At 40.8% G+C, this 13502-nt stretch overlaps 1 protein-coding gene across 1 annotated transcript in view; it reads right to left on the bottom strand.

Moving 5' to 3' along the window:
- PAPPA2 (pappalysin 2) overlaps nucleotides 1-13502 on the bottom strand; it is a 309776-nt gene that overhangs the window by 59567 nt on the left and 236707 nt on the right. The window lies entirely within an intron of this gene.

Raw genomic sequence — 13502 nt, 5'->3', positions numbered from 1 at the left:
TAGTAATAATGCACTTTACGGTAGTGATTGCATTAGCTGCTATGTAGTAATATTGGTATATTCCTCTCCAGAGACCTTGTTAACTACGTATGCAGCATCTAGATTTTGCAGTTGGGTTTTCTCTAAGGTTGTCATCTTGGAGCAGTCTCACACTTAAGTGCACTGGGAAATACCAGGTAGGATGGCGTACAGCAAAGGTTATCACACACTCAGGGGATTACCCAGAAATCATCTGAGGATCATCAGTATGAATACGGTAATGGAATCAATGAAGCTGCCAATATTTATTGGTTCTCCAGAGAGGAGAAAAGATACAGCAGTGGGGGGCCTTCTTAAAACAGAAGGTCTTACCCTGAATTTCATAAGGGCAAGAGTATTGCTGGAAATGACTATGGCCATTTTGTTTGCTGACACCTTTTTTTTTTTTTTTTTTTTCTTGGAAAGTATTCATAGCTTTCATCAGATTCTCAATGTAGAAATGACTCAATACTGTCCTGGAATAACTGCCCTTCCTTCCCATGCACCCAGAGGAACTGCATTTGAGGTAGTCGACAGTCAGTAGGATTAGGGCTTACCACTTCAAACTCCATCCCATTTCCTTCCTAACTCATTGCCAAACTGAAAGTGCTTTCCATTTGCTGTTTTAACACATCCAGTTCTGATTCAGAACATTCCCAGTCAGATAATCTTGTGATTCTAAAATAGAAATAATCCTTTGTCCATTGATTCAAGGGCTTCCCTGGTGGCTCAGTGGTAAAGAACCTGCCTGCCAATGCAGGAGAAGCAGGCTCAATCCCTGGGTCAGGAAGATCCCATGGAGGAGGAAATGGCAACCCACTCCAGTATTCTTGCCTGGGAAATCGCATGGACAGAGGAGCCTGCCCGGCTACAGTCCATGAGGTTACAGAGTCAGACACGCCTTAGCAACTAAACAACAACAACCACTGATTCAATTACATGATGACCTTGAATTGTTATTTTCCAGTATCATAATGCCCTTTGAAAATTTAAATGTGGCCCTCACTCACACACTTTTAATGGACTTCTGTACAATGCCTCCTGTATGCTTTGCCAGTATTCTAATATTATATTAGTATAACATTTATCAAATTATTTTATAAATGTGTATATGTTTGTCTTTCCCACTAGGCTGGAAGCTGCCTGAAGGCAAGGATTGTGAATAAATTGAAATTTATTTTTAATTTCGATTCCCCAAAACAACAAAAAATCTGTCTTACATTAGGCATTAATGAAATATTTACCAAACTGAATTATTTAACCAAAACTCACAGTGCATTAAGCACACTGCAGAGTACACTAAATATTTTAGTAAACCAAATCACCAGGATATTTCTACTGAAGTAGTATTATCATTCCCATTTCATAGATAAAGAAACTACTCCAAGATGTTCAGTAATTTTACCAAGATCCTACAGCCTAGAATGTAGTTGATTTTGAGTAATTTAAATAAATTTTAATAGATTAACATTATAAATTTTAATAGTTTAACATTATACATTTTAATAGTTTAAAGGGCTTCTCTCATATCTCAGTCAGTAAAGAATCCACCTGCAATGCAGGAGACCTGGGTTCAGTTCCTGGGTCTGGAAGATCCCCTATAGAAGGAAATGGCAGCCCTCCAGTATTCTTGCCTGGAAAACCCCATGGACAGAGGAGCCTAGAGTGCTACAGTGCATGGGGTCTCAAGAGTCGAACATGACTTAGCTACTAATCCACCACAATAGTTTAACATATTTTAACAATATCCATTTAGCTATTCATGAAGGAGTACTTGATTTATGGTTAAACAGTTATTTAGATTCATATTCATACCTTCATCCCCAGTAGTATTATAGAAAAGAAGCCTGATTTTATGACTGGAATTCTTTAGCATCATAGTTTATGTGGACATATATCTAGTATCTGTCAATAATAAATATTATTTTTGAGCTATATTTCAGGTATTTGGCAAAATACCTACACACATTATTTCATCGAATCCCCCAAATAACAGTTAAAGGTCAATATTATTAGCCACATTTCAGAGAAGAAAACTGAGCCTGAGAGACTTAAAGCTAGCTCAAAGATCCACAGTTAAAGCTGCAGACAGGATTTGGACCCACGTCAGCCTGCCACTGAATCCTATGGTCCTTCCTGGGTCAGGTTTTCCTGTATGTTATGCTCTACAATCCACTTTGAGTATCCATAACATCTCTTCTCTACTGAACAGTCCTTTATTTGGATGCCACATTTGTAAGTGTGACCCCCAAAAAAAGAAAGGAAAGAAGAAGATTCATTTGAAATTTTTGCATTGAGCAATAAATTACATATAGAAAATGCATAACTCGGTATACAGCTCAAGACATTTTTACATGCGAATAACCTGGGTACTCATCACTCAGATCAAGACACAGAGAGAATTTCCAGTCCCCCTAAAAATCTCCCTTCACAACTGAATACCCCTGCAATCCATACTCTTCTGACTTTCATCAGCGTGGATTTATTTTGCCTGTTCTTGAACTTGATATAAATGAAATCAGGCAGTTCTTTTTACTATAATGAAGCTCTTGTTTGTCTCTCTACAAGACTGGATATTCGACTCCTTTTTCACACTACAGAGTTTACATCCTCCCAGAGATTCTCTCCTTGCTACCACGTCCCACAGATTAAATCCGCCCCCCACCTCGGCTGAACTGACATCCCCGGGCTGCAGAGAGCAAGCGATACCATTGACACCAGGGGAGAGGCAAGGCTGTAAACCTTGCATGTCAGCATGGCTATGAAGGAAAACCCTTTGTTGGCTAGGACGACAATATTTTGACTTCATGTGGTATTTTTCTCTGAATTGGTTGGAACACTTCAACCATGGAAACAGTCCTGCTTTTCCTTGCCCGGAGTGAAGAGCCATTCAAGAATGTCGATTTCATATATCTCTTTGCCAGTTTAATAGTCTCAGAGGTGAGGGCAGACAGATCAAACTTGGCTGGGGAAGAGTGAGTTGGATGTTGTGGGTGGTACCCAGGCAACGTGACGAGCCCTGTGCTGCAAACCACCTGTCCTATCGGTGATGAGGGAGGAAGAAGGCTGTGTGGTGGCCGGAAGCAGCACAGTTCACACTGGTGCCCCAGAGGAGGCACTGCAGGCAGGACAAGGGACAGACTGGTAGAGTCCTGATTCCCTAGGAAATACCTTTTCCTTCTTGTAAGAATTCCTATGCCCCCTCAGCCTCAAGGATTCTCCTCACAGTTTCACCTCCCTTATACAGGGGCTGGCTTCTGCATGCCACCCAAGCAGATGCCACAACTCAGGCTCCGCCCACAGACTTCTCACAAAGCATTTGATTGGTCCGTTCTTCATAGCCCCGGCTGTCTCGCAGCTCCACGGGGCATATCTACACGGGCTTATGAAATGAGAGCCCCTGGTGTGGAGGTTGACACCTGAGTGCCATGGGCTGGTTCTTTTCATTTTGTTCAGAAAGGTACTGTGATTGCAGCAGGGATTCAGGGCGTGTTGTATTTCTCCCAGCTCCAGAAAATTTTATTTCCACGTAGGTCCCTGAAGAGGACTAAAGCCTATATAGCAAAGGCAGAACTTTAATCCCGAGTGATACCCAAACTGCCTCTGTGTTTCTTCTAGTTTGGTGATCTTGAGGGGTAGTCTCTGACACTTATAAAATCATTATGAAAACATTGGTTTTTTCAGAATGGTCCACCTCCTTTGTATAATGTGTATGAATTAAAAAAAAAAAAAGATTTCTTACGTCATGAAGTGAATCAGTTTGCATTTCAAAGAAGGATGGTATTGGATATTAGACAAAGCACACAGACAGGTCCTCACCAGGACAGATTCCAAGACTTTTTTGATAATCTAGTGCAAGTGCCTTTCAACTGAGATATCCTACTGACTCAAAGCTCTCTGTATTTTCTTTATCCTGATGGAGTAAGAGAGGCTAAAACATCTCATTTTAAGGCAGGAAACTGCACATTAATAACTATGAGGTGACTTGCTCAAATGCCACACAGCAAGCTAGTCACTAGCAAAAGCAAGGATAGAATTTAGAGTTTTGCAATCATAACGTAACACCCCAACCATTAGAACAATGGTTTCCAAATGACATTTGTAGACCAGCCCATCAAACTCATGTAGGAACTGTATAAAAACTAGATTGTCTAAGTTTCATGGAATTGGCCTCACACCCCTTATTTTTTAATTTGTCAGCAGTCTAATATGTAGTTAGGTTGCCAAACTACTAAAATCTATGCTACTTTCCTATGCTAGTAAAAATAAACCATAGGTATAGAAATCAGAGCGCAAAATCACCCACCTAACAACACTGGCCAAAAGACTGGACGTTTAGCAAAGACCAAACAGGACAGTTACAGCCAGACAACTTACTCTGTAAATGGTACCATGAGGGGCTGGGGGTAGGGGAAGGTTTGTATTTATTTTCCCTCTAACTACTCCAGACAAATTACCACAATTTCCAAGTCAGAAGATGCTTTTTTCCAATTTTCAGAACATGTGGTATCCACCTAGTACTGAAAATCCAGCTGTGCTCTTTCTGCTTCTTACATCATTGCCAGAAAGATCTTGTAATCAAAACTTGGCTGAAAGTTTGACTGATGTTGCTCGAGGCACACGTGAGTCTATTCCATCCTTCTATCACCACTGCAGGGTTTTCAAAAGTAATATTTATTTTCCATTGGAGAAAATAAAAGTATGATTATTGAGTCCAAGGGAATTATCATGTCTTTACTGATCAAGGGCATCTGGTGTCTCCAATGAGTAGTCCTTCATGAGTAATAATAATATTAACAGAAAAACAATAAAATACTGAGTATTGAAGTGCTAGGCATTGTACTGAAGGATATATATCTATAGCATTTCCCCTCAGACCCATTCTGTGTGATAAGATCTATCATTGCATGAATTCTTGATTCCCTTCTCTCCACACATGCTCTTCTCCAATCATTCCTAGCTCAACAAATGATACCACCATCTATGCTGTTGCCCAAACTTGATATGTAGGAGACATCCTTGATTTCACTCTTCATCTCAATCTTATATTTTCCCCAATCTCCCATTTGATCATGTTCCATCAGTAGGGCCTCTTAGTTTTACCTCCCAAATATCTCCATCTGTCCACACATCCCTTGCATCTCTACTGCCATGAGCACTAGTCCACTTTCTTAGCTAGCTCATCTCCCAACTAGAGTCTTCACTCCTCCTCTGGATCCCTGCCTGCCTGGTCCAGAAACACCAGCCAGAGGGATACTTTGTAAAAACAAATAAATAAATCAGAATATGTCATTTTCCTCCTTAGGACATTCCAATTGCCTTCTATTACATGAAAAATAAAATCCAAACTTTTTTGTTCATGTGGTCCCACATGATCTAGCTCCACTTTTTCTGATCTCATCCTATGTCCTTCGAAGAAAAGCTATGACAAACCTAGACAGCATATTAAAAAGCAAAGACATTACCAACAAAGGTCCTTATAGTTGAAGCTATGGTTTTTCCAGAGTCATGTATGGATGTGAGAGTTGGACCATATAGAAAGCTGAGCGCCAAAGAATTGATGCTTTTGAACTGTGGTGCTGGGGAAAACTCTTGAGAGTCCCTTGGACACCAAGGAGATCAAACCAGTCAATCTTAAAGGAAATCAACCCTGAATATTCACTGGAAGGACTGATGCTGAAGCTGAAGCTCCAATACTTTGGGCACCTGATGCGAAGAACTGACTCACTAGAAAAGACCCTGATGCTGGGAAAGAGTAAAGGTAGGAGGAGCAGTGGACGACAGAGGATGAGATGGTTGGATGGCATCACTGACTCAATGGACATGCATTTGAGCAAGTTCCAGGAGTTGGTGATGGACAGGGAAGCCTGGCGTGCTGCAGTCCATGGGATCTCAAAGAGTTGAACACGACTGAGCAGCTGAACTGAACTGATCCTATGCCCCAGTCAAATCACTTACTTTGTCCACAATGAACTTAGAATCCTAAGCACAACTCAAGCTCTTTCCTGCCAAAGGAAGTTAGTACCATTCTCTCTGCTTCTGATGCTTTTCTTTTTTTTTCTTTCCATGGCGGGCTTGTCTTCCTATCTAAGCAGAATGTTTGCCACCCAAGAGCATCCTTATTTTATACCTCTAATGTTTTGGGCTTTTCATCAAAACACCTGTACATTTTTACACGAATGCATACTGTGTAATTATTTCATTTTTTTTCCTATCTCCCCCTTTGGGTTGTGAGCTTGGTGAGGGCAAAATCTCATTTAGTGTTATATCCTCAGCTTTCAGCAAAATGTCTGGTATGGAACAGATGCCAATAAACATAGGTTCAGTGAATGTATAGATGTTTATTTTATAGCTTAAGTAAGCAGGTTTAGAAAAGTAAAATAACCGGCTTGAGGTTACCTAGCTGGTTAAAGGCAGAGCAGGGGTCAGTACAGGTGAACCTCATTTTGTTGTACTTTGTTTACTGCACTTCACAAATATTACAGTTTTTACAAACTGAAGGTTTCTGGCAACTCTATGTTGGCAAATGAGGGTTAGCTTTTTTTATTTTTTAGCAATAAAGTATTTTTAAATTATGTACATTGGTTTTTAAGACATAATGCTATGGCACAGACTACAGTATTGTGTAAACACAACTTTTATGTGCATTGGGAAACCAAAAAAATTTGTGTGACTTGCTTTATTACAATATTTGATTTATTGCAGTGGTCTAGAACCAAATCCCAACTATTTCTGAGGTATGCCCATACCAGGGTCTGTCTGAGGCCAATCCTTAAGTCATAATATGGAAGCACTAGTGTTACTAGAATTGGAGCTGCACATAAATTACCACCCTTTCCTTTGTGCCTTTGCACCAAGTATCTCAAAGTCCCCCCACGCAGAATATCCCGAAAAAGGAAATGTAAGAGCGAGGAGTAACCGGGTCACTCTTTGCATTACATAGGTTAGGAAACCGAAGTGTTAATTGGCCCAATGTTTTACACGGCACATGGTCCATTTGGGGGTTAAAATTAGAAAGAGTCTTCACTGAGAATATCCTTGCCTGTCTGAGTGTGGTTGCAGAACAGCAGAACTGAAATCACCAGGGGAGCCTTTTTGCAAATGCAGAATCTCCGGCTCCATTCAGACTCACTCAGTATCTGCATTTTAACAAAGTCTCCACGTGATTTCTATTCTCATTAAAGTTTAATAATTAGCCTTCTAGACCATTTCAAAAGACATGGTCCTCTGGTCCTCTGTCCCACCCCAGACAGAACCATCAGTGCTTCCAAACACCAGGCCAGCTTTATTAACAAACCGCAGACCTGGTTTCTCAAGCCAACATCCTAAACGGAGAGCAGCAGCTCCAGGCATAGCTAGTCCACAGCCGATCACAGTTGTCCTGTCCTCTCTCACACCAGGCCGCCTGAAATCCAGCCCCAGCCCAGGCGACTAGATGAGAAACAGTTCAGCAGAGCCAGCACACTGGACACATGGGCTTTGACCTTTCATTCTTCCCTGACTCATAAAAGTGCCTGTAACTTACAAAGCTCCTCTTCCACATAAAATAGAGCCTCTCTGAGAGAATGAGCAATCTGCTGACCCCTACAATCATATGGTCACCAGTCTCCTTTGAAGTCCCACCCCTCACTTGTATCTTTGGATTTCCTGCTGTGAATTCTCAGGTCTCCAAATTAGCAGATGCAATAATGTCCTGCCCCTAAGTCTGATCCCCTACCTCAAATTTGGGGCCCCTTCTTCATCCCTCACTACCACTGCCTAAACTGTCCAACCTTTGGCCTCTCTCACTTCAAGTTCAGTGTGTGTGTGTGTGTGTGTGTGTGTGTGTGTGTGTGTGTGTGTGTGTGTGTGTGTGTGTGTGCGGATCGGTCATCTCTGACTCTTTCTGACCCCATGGACTGTAGCCTGCCAGGCTCCTCTGTCCATAAGGTTTTCCAGGCAAGAATACAGGAATGGTTTGCCATTTCCTACTCCAGGGGATCTTCCTGACCCAGGGATCAAGTTCAATGGCCCCCACTTAACCTCTTTTCTACGAGTTTCTTGGCGCCTCGCATGCATTCTTCACACAGCTGACAGCTATCTTCCTACTAAATCTCCTCAGGTTACCTCCAGATCTAAAAACATCCTGAGGTTTCTCCAATGCATGCAATTTAAAGCCAAACATTTCTAATAACTATTAAAATTATTCCTCAGAATTCTGTATCTATTCCCTTCAGTGTGTGTTTGAAGAGTTAGTGATTACACTGAAATGCAGTGATGAACTGAGTCTAAAACATGGGAACATTAAATAGGAATCTCTTGATTTCATTGTTTTTTGTCATTCAGTCACAGGCATACCTTGAAGATGTTGTGGGTTTAGTTCCAGACCACTGCAATAAAGTGAATATCACAGTAAAATAAGTCGTAGGCATTTGTTGTTTTCCTAGTGCATATGAAAGTTATGTTTACACTATACTGTAATCTATTAAGTGTGCAATAGCTTTATATTTAAAAATGTACATATATTAATTTAAAAATGCTTTATTGCTAAAAAATACTAACCATCATCAAAACCTTTAGTGAGTCATAATCTTTTGCTGGTGGAAGACTTGAAACATTGCAAGAATTACTAAAATGTGATGTAGAGACATGAAATGAGGAAATGCTGTTAGAAAAATGGTACCAATAAACTTGCTCAATGCTCAATACAGGGTTATCACAAACATTAAATTTGTAACACAAACAGAATTATCTACAAAGCATAATAAAGCAAACAGCAACACAATGAGGTATGCCTGTATTTGTCCATTCATATGTTCAGTCTGTGAAGAAAGCTGAGTGCTGAAGAATTGATGCTTTTGAACTGTGGTGCTGGAGAAGACTCTTGAGAGTCCCTTGGACTGCAAGGAGATCCAACAAGTCTATCCTAAAGGAGATCAGTCCTGGGTGTTCATTAGAAGGACTGATGCTGAGGCTGAAATTCCAATACTTTGGCCACCTCATGCAAAGAGTTGACTCATTGGAAAAGACCTTGATGCTGGGAGGGATTGGGGGCAGGAGGAGAAGGGGATGACAGAGGATGAGATGGCTGGATGGTATCACTGACTTGATGCACATGAGTTTGGGTGAACTCTGGGAGTTGGTGATGGACAGGGAGGCCTGGCGTGCTGCGATTCATGGGGTCGCAAAGAGTCGGACACGACTGAGCAACTGAACTGAACTGATGTTAAGTCAACAAATATTCATTAAGGACTAGTATGCGCTATGTATTGCATTAGGTCCTGCTATTGCAGAAACAAATATTAATACTATAATAAGGCCAGAAGACTAAACTGTGGGACCCCGAAGAGGAACAGAAGGAAGGCTCTCAGGAAGGGATCACTTAAAGATGGGTTTGTTAGAGAAGGAGAAAGGCCTGGCACACAGAAGGAGCAGTACACGCAGGAGCCGGTGATGTGAAAGGCAGTTTGTGTTTCAAGTGTGGGTCTAATGTGTAAATGGAAAAGAAGGCATATATGCAGCCTCTGTGGGGAAGAGGCAGGGCAGGAAGAAGAGAGCCTGGGTGGGATAAAAGTCTGGCAGAAAAGAGCTGCAAACTATATGGATTCCCTTTCAGAGGGTGGGTTCTCTCATCCATAAGAAACCCTTCAGCTGTCTTCATAATGCTTCTCGTTGAAGCATTCTCCTTCTAGGTGTCGTTCTATTCCTATTCCTGGTCAGTCCAGCACACAGACAGGCCTGATGAAAAGTGCTCACAGAATGTACACACATCCACACCCTCACCTGGGAGTTCATGACCCCATCTCTGCCCATCCCTGTTGGTCTCCCAGAAAGCAAAGTTCCTGACAGGGCTCTTGCCCAGAAGCCACGGCAGTGATGAGACTGAGTGTACTAGGGAGTTATCAGAATGTCTGGCAAGTTGTGACCTACGTCATGACTTCAGAATTCACACAGGTAGACCCTGAATTTGCCTCATCCATCTGATGTGGGCTGGAATGGAAAGGCTGATTAACATTGGCCAGCTTTTCCTGACTGAAGAGAAGGAGTCAGAGGCCATAGTGGCCTGCAGCAGGCTGTTAGTGACCACACTGAGTAATTCCCATCAGAAAGATGGTGTGCAGCGTGGTTAAGAGCAGACAACAAAGTCAGGAAACTAATGCTCAAAGCCCAGCTGTGGCCCTTCCTGACTTGCTCACATTTTCTTCTCTCAGTTTTCCTATCTGAAAAATGGGGATAAGAGCTTCCTTACAGGGTCACTAGAAGATTTTATAAGTTAGTGTATAGATAGCATGTAGTCCAATGACTGGCACATACAAGGCTCAACAAGCCAGGGAAATTATTAGCTCGGATGACCAAGCTCTCCACCCTTTCCCTGTGTGTATGTGATTAAAAATGTGGAATGTTAACATTCTGCTCAGTCTTTCCACCCTACTTAATTCTTCAGATTTTTGTCCCACCCAGAATCCTTCAGGAGACAGTTCATAAATTAGCTGGGCCTGACCTGACCCTTAAGAACAAAGCCAAGCTCACAATCAAAATGCTCACCCACTATGCTGAAGAAGGACTTGGCAGGAGCCCGAGACTGGATGGAGAAGCAAAAAAGAAGCATAGCAAGGGCATCGGGGAGAGAAATTCTGGGTTGAAGAACCTATTGGCTTCTAGTTAACAAACCAGCACTTATTCTTACTAGATTTTTAAAGTTATTTTTCCTGATGAATAGAGGAATCAGTGGTCAATATAATATCAGAAGAGAAAGGGCAGCTTTTTACAATAAGACTCTCCCTAGTCTGGGATTGAAGGTCACAGGGAAATTTTTAAGTTCAACAAATGCTGTGTTCAAAGTGAAGACTGCATGCCAATTGCCTGAGCCTGTGAAGCCTACAGCAGCGAGCTGGCCTGTACCCAGGTGTGTATGAGAGTGTCCAAGGCTTGGACCAGAGGTTCAGTCACTTTTGTGCCAAAGGAGGCTGTAATAAATTAGCCTGAAGCTCACAATATCCTACAATGGCAAAAGAATTGAGCATTCCAAGGATAAACTTTGAATGTATTTACTATAAACACTAATTAAAAAGCCAGACAATGTCTTAATGGAAAGAAAACAAATTTCTGTTTCTCACAGATGCATGGTTGTGCACAAAGATTACAGTGTGACCCATTAATTGGCAAATCACGGCTAGCATGTGTGTCTTTATATACATAGGTTTTTTCACTTCAGTATCTAGTCATGTATGTATATGCAAGATGTTATGACAAAGAGCTTAAAAACTTAAGTATATTATTTTACTGAATTTTAAAAATTACAAATCCAGGGTACTTAAGGTTTCTAGCATTTGCCTCAACTGAGCATTTCATTTCATTTGCCAAGACTTTCTCTCCCTTCCAATGGCAGAATAAAATCAATTGAACCTCAGAGAATCAAGCTATGGTTCAATAAGATCAAAAGAGCCTAAAAATTTAGGCAATATTTCTAAGGACATGCCCTTCCCTTCTCCTCTGAGACCAGCTTGACTGTATTTGCCCACCCTAATTCTTGAAGTGTGTCCACCTGTATTTCGTTGATCTAATTTCCGTTTCCTTTTTACCACATCCCCCTTTTTCCTTTTCATGGTCCACTTGAAGCCACTGTAGTGTTTGGATAACTCATAGTGGGATGAGATGAAACATTCAGAGGGGGTTCTGGCTGGTGGAGGGAAGTACAAGCACTTTTCTTAATTTAATGAACATTCTGTTTTGATGTGTGTTTTTTCCTTCATGCAGGGTCAATGTACTCCCTTACCACCCTGTAACTGAAGACCTCTACTTCCCATTTGGAATGCCACTTTCAGTCTTTCTGGTCTCTATCTTGTTTTTCTGGGGCATAGAAACCAACCACAGAATGGGAGATGATAGCCCCTGATAAAAAAGGTAGCTGAGTAGATTCCTGGCTAAAGAAGATTACCCACTAAACACACCAAAAGCAACAGTCATTTTACAAGGAGCAGTAACCTGTTGGAGATGATGATGCTGATAAACAGCATCATTGCTGACTTGAAGCTGAACAAGACTAAGAACTGTGCTCAGTTCATCTGTCTATTGTCTCTTCAATCCTTGTAAAAATTTGTAAGTATCCTTCTTTCTTATTATCATTTGGTAAATAAAAATAGTCATGTTTGATAGAGATCAATGACTTTCCCAAGATCAAAGAGCTAATAAATAGAAGAGTGGGGGTGCACATTTAGATCTCACTAACCTCAGAACCTGTGTAATTAACTATTAATACTAAGCCAAGGGACTTCCCAAGTGGTGCTAGTGGTAAAGAACACGCCGGCCAATGCAGGAGACGTAAGAGATGCAGGTTCAAGCCCTGGGTTGGGAAGAACCCCTGGAGGAGGGCATGGCAACCCACTCTAATACAATCTTTCCTGGAGAATCCCCATGGACAGAGGAGCCTGGAGGGCTACAGTCCATAGGGTTGCAAAGAGTCAGATACAACTGAAGTCACTTGGCATGCATGCATGCACTAAGCCAAGAGAGAAATCTTGCACAAGGGAAAATCTTCCTAAGAATTTGACTAAATTTTCTTCTTTAGAAGTTTTAGAGACTTGCTTAATCTTTAAACTCAATTCTAGAAATCTTAATAAATGTTTGCAATATTCTGCCTTCAAAAAAGATCTAGAACTCACCCTCTTGGGTGTGAATGGAGAACAATTCACCAAAACCCACCAAAAGAAAGAGAATAAAACCTTGGCTATTCATCTAGATCAGAATCTCTCCAAGTAGTACCTTAAGTATGCATACTAAGGTCATGTCTGTGTAGTGTCTGTGTTTATATATAACCCTGCTTCCTTTTTCCTGGTGGTAACAAATTTCATGTACCACTTCTCTCACTGGTATTGTACCAGAGTTTTAACTCTCCTCATTGATTCTGTTGAGGGAGACTCATAGAGCTTAAAGTCACTCAAGATTTTCGATTATTTTGCAGAGGTGGAAAAAAGAGCCTCAGAGAAATGTAGTAATTTACTCAAGATCAAAAGTGTTGTTAGCCAAAAGCATGCATGGGCTTTGGAATTAGAGTGAGCTTAACATCATATATTGGTTGAGTGATCATGGGATGGCTGATTAACAATACTCTGAGTCTCTGAAAGAGGGGATAATAATGTATTTATTATTAAATTATAGTATTATAATACTATATTAAGTATTATATTGAGTATAAGTATTAATATAAATTATTAAATTAAATGTATTACTATTATTATTTCAAGTTGTATATTATATCATAGTATGTCATCCTACATTATACTATTATTTTATTATATAATAAGATTTATCAGTATTATAAGAAATAAATGAGGTAATGTATGTAAAGTGCTTCATGTAGCATACAGTGATGAATTATCACTGTCATCATCATCATTAACCCAATAGAACAGAGTCAAGACCTTATGCTTTTTAACTCTCTGCCACACTAAACAATCTCCCTATGTGTGTAGAGATGGGTCAAGTACACATATGTAACTATAAAG

Source organism: Capricornis sumatraensis, chromosome 14 (genome assembly GCF_032405125.1).
Source record: "Capricornis sumatraensis isolate serow.1 chromosome 14, serow.2, whole genome shotgun sequence".
Lineage (NCBI taxonomy): Eukaryota > Metazoa > Chordata > Mammalia > Artiodactyla > Bovidae > Capricornis > Capricornis sumatraensis.
This window is presented reverse-complemented; position numbering and strand designations above follow the sequence as displayed.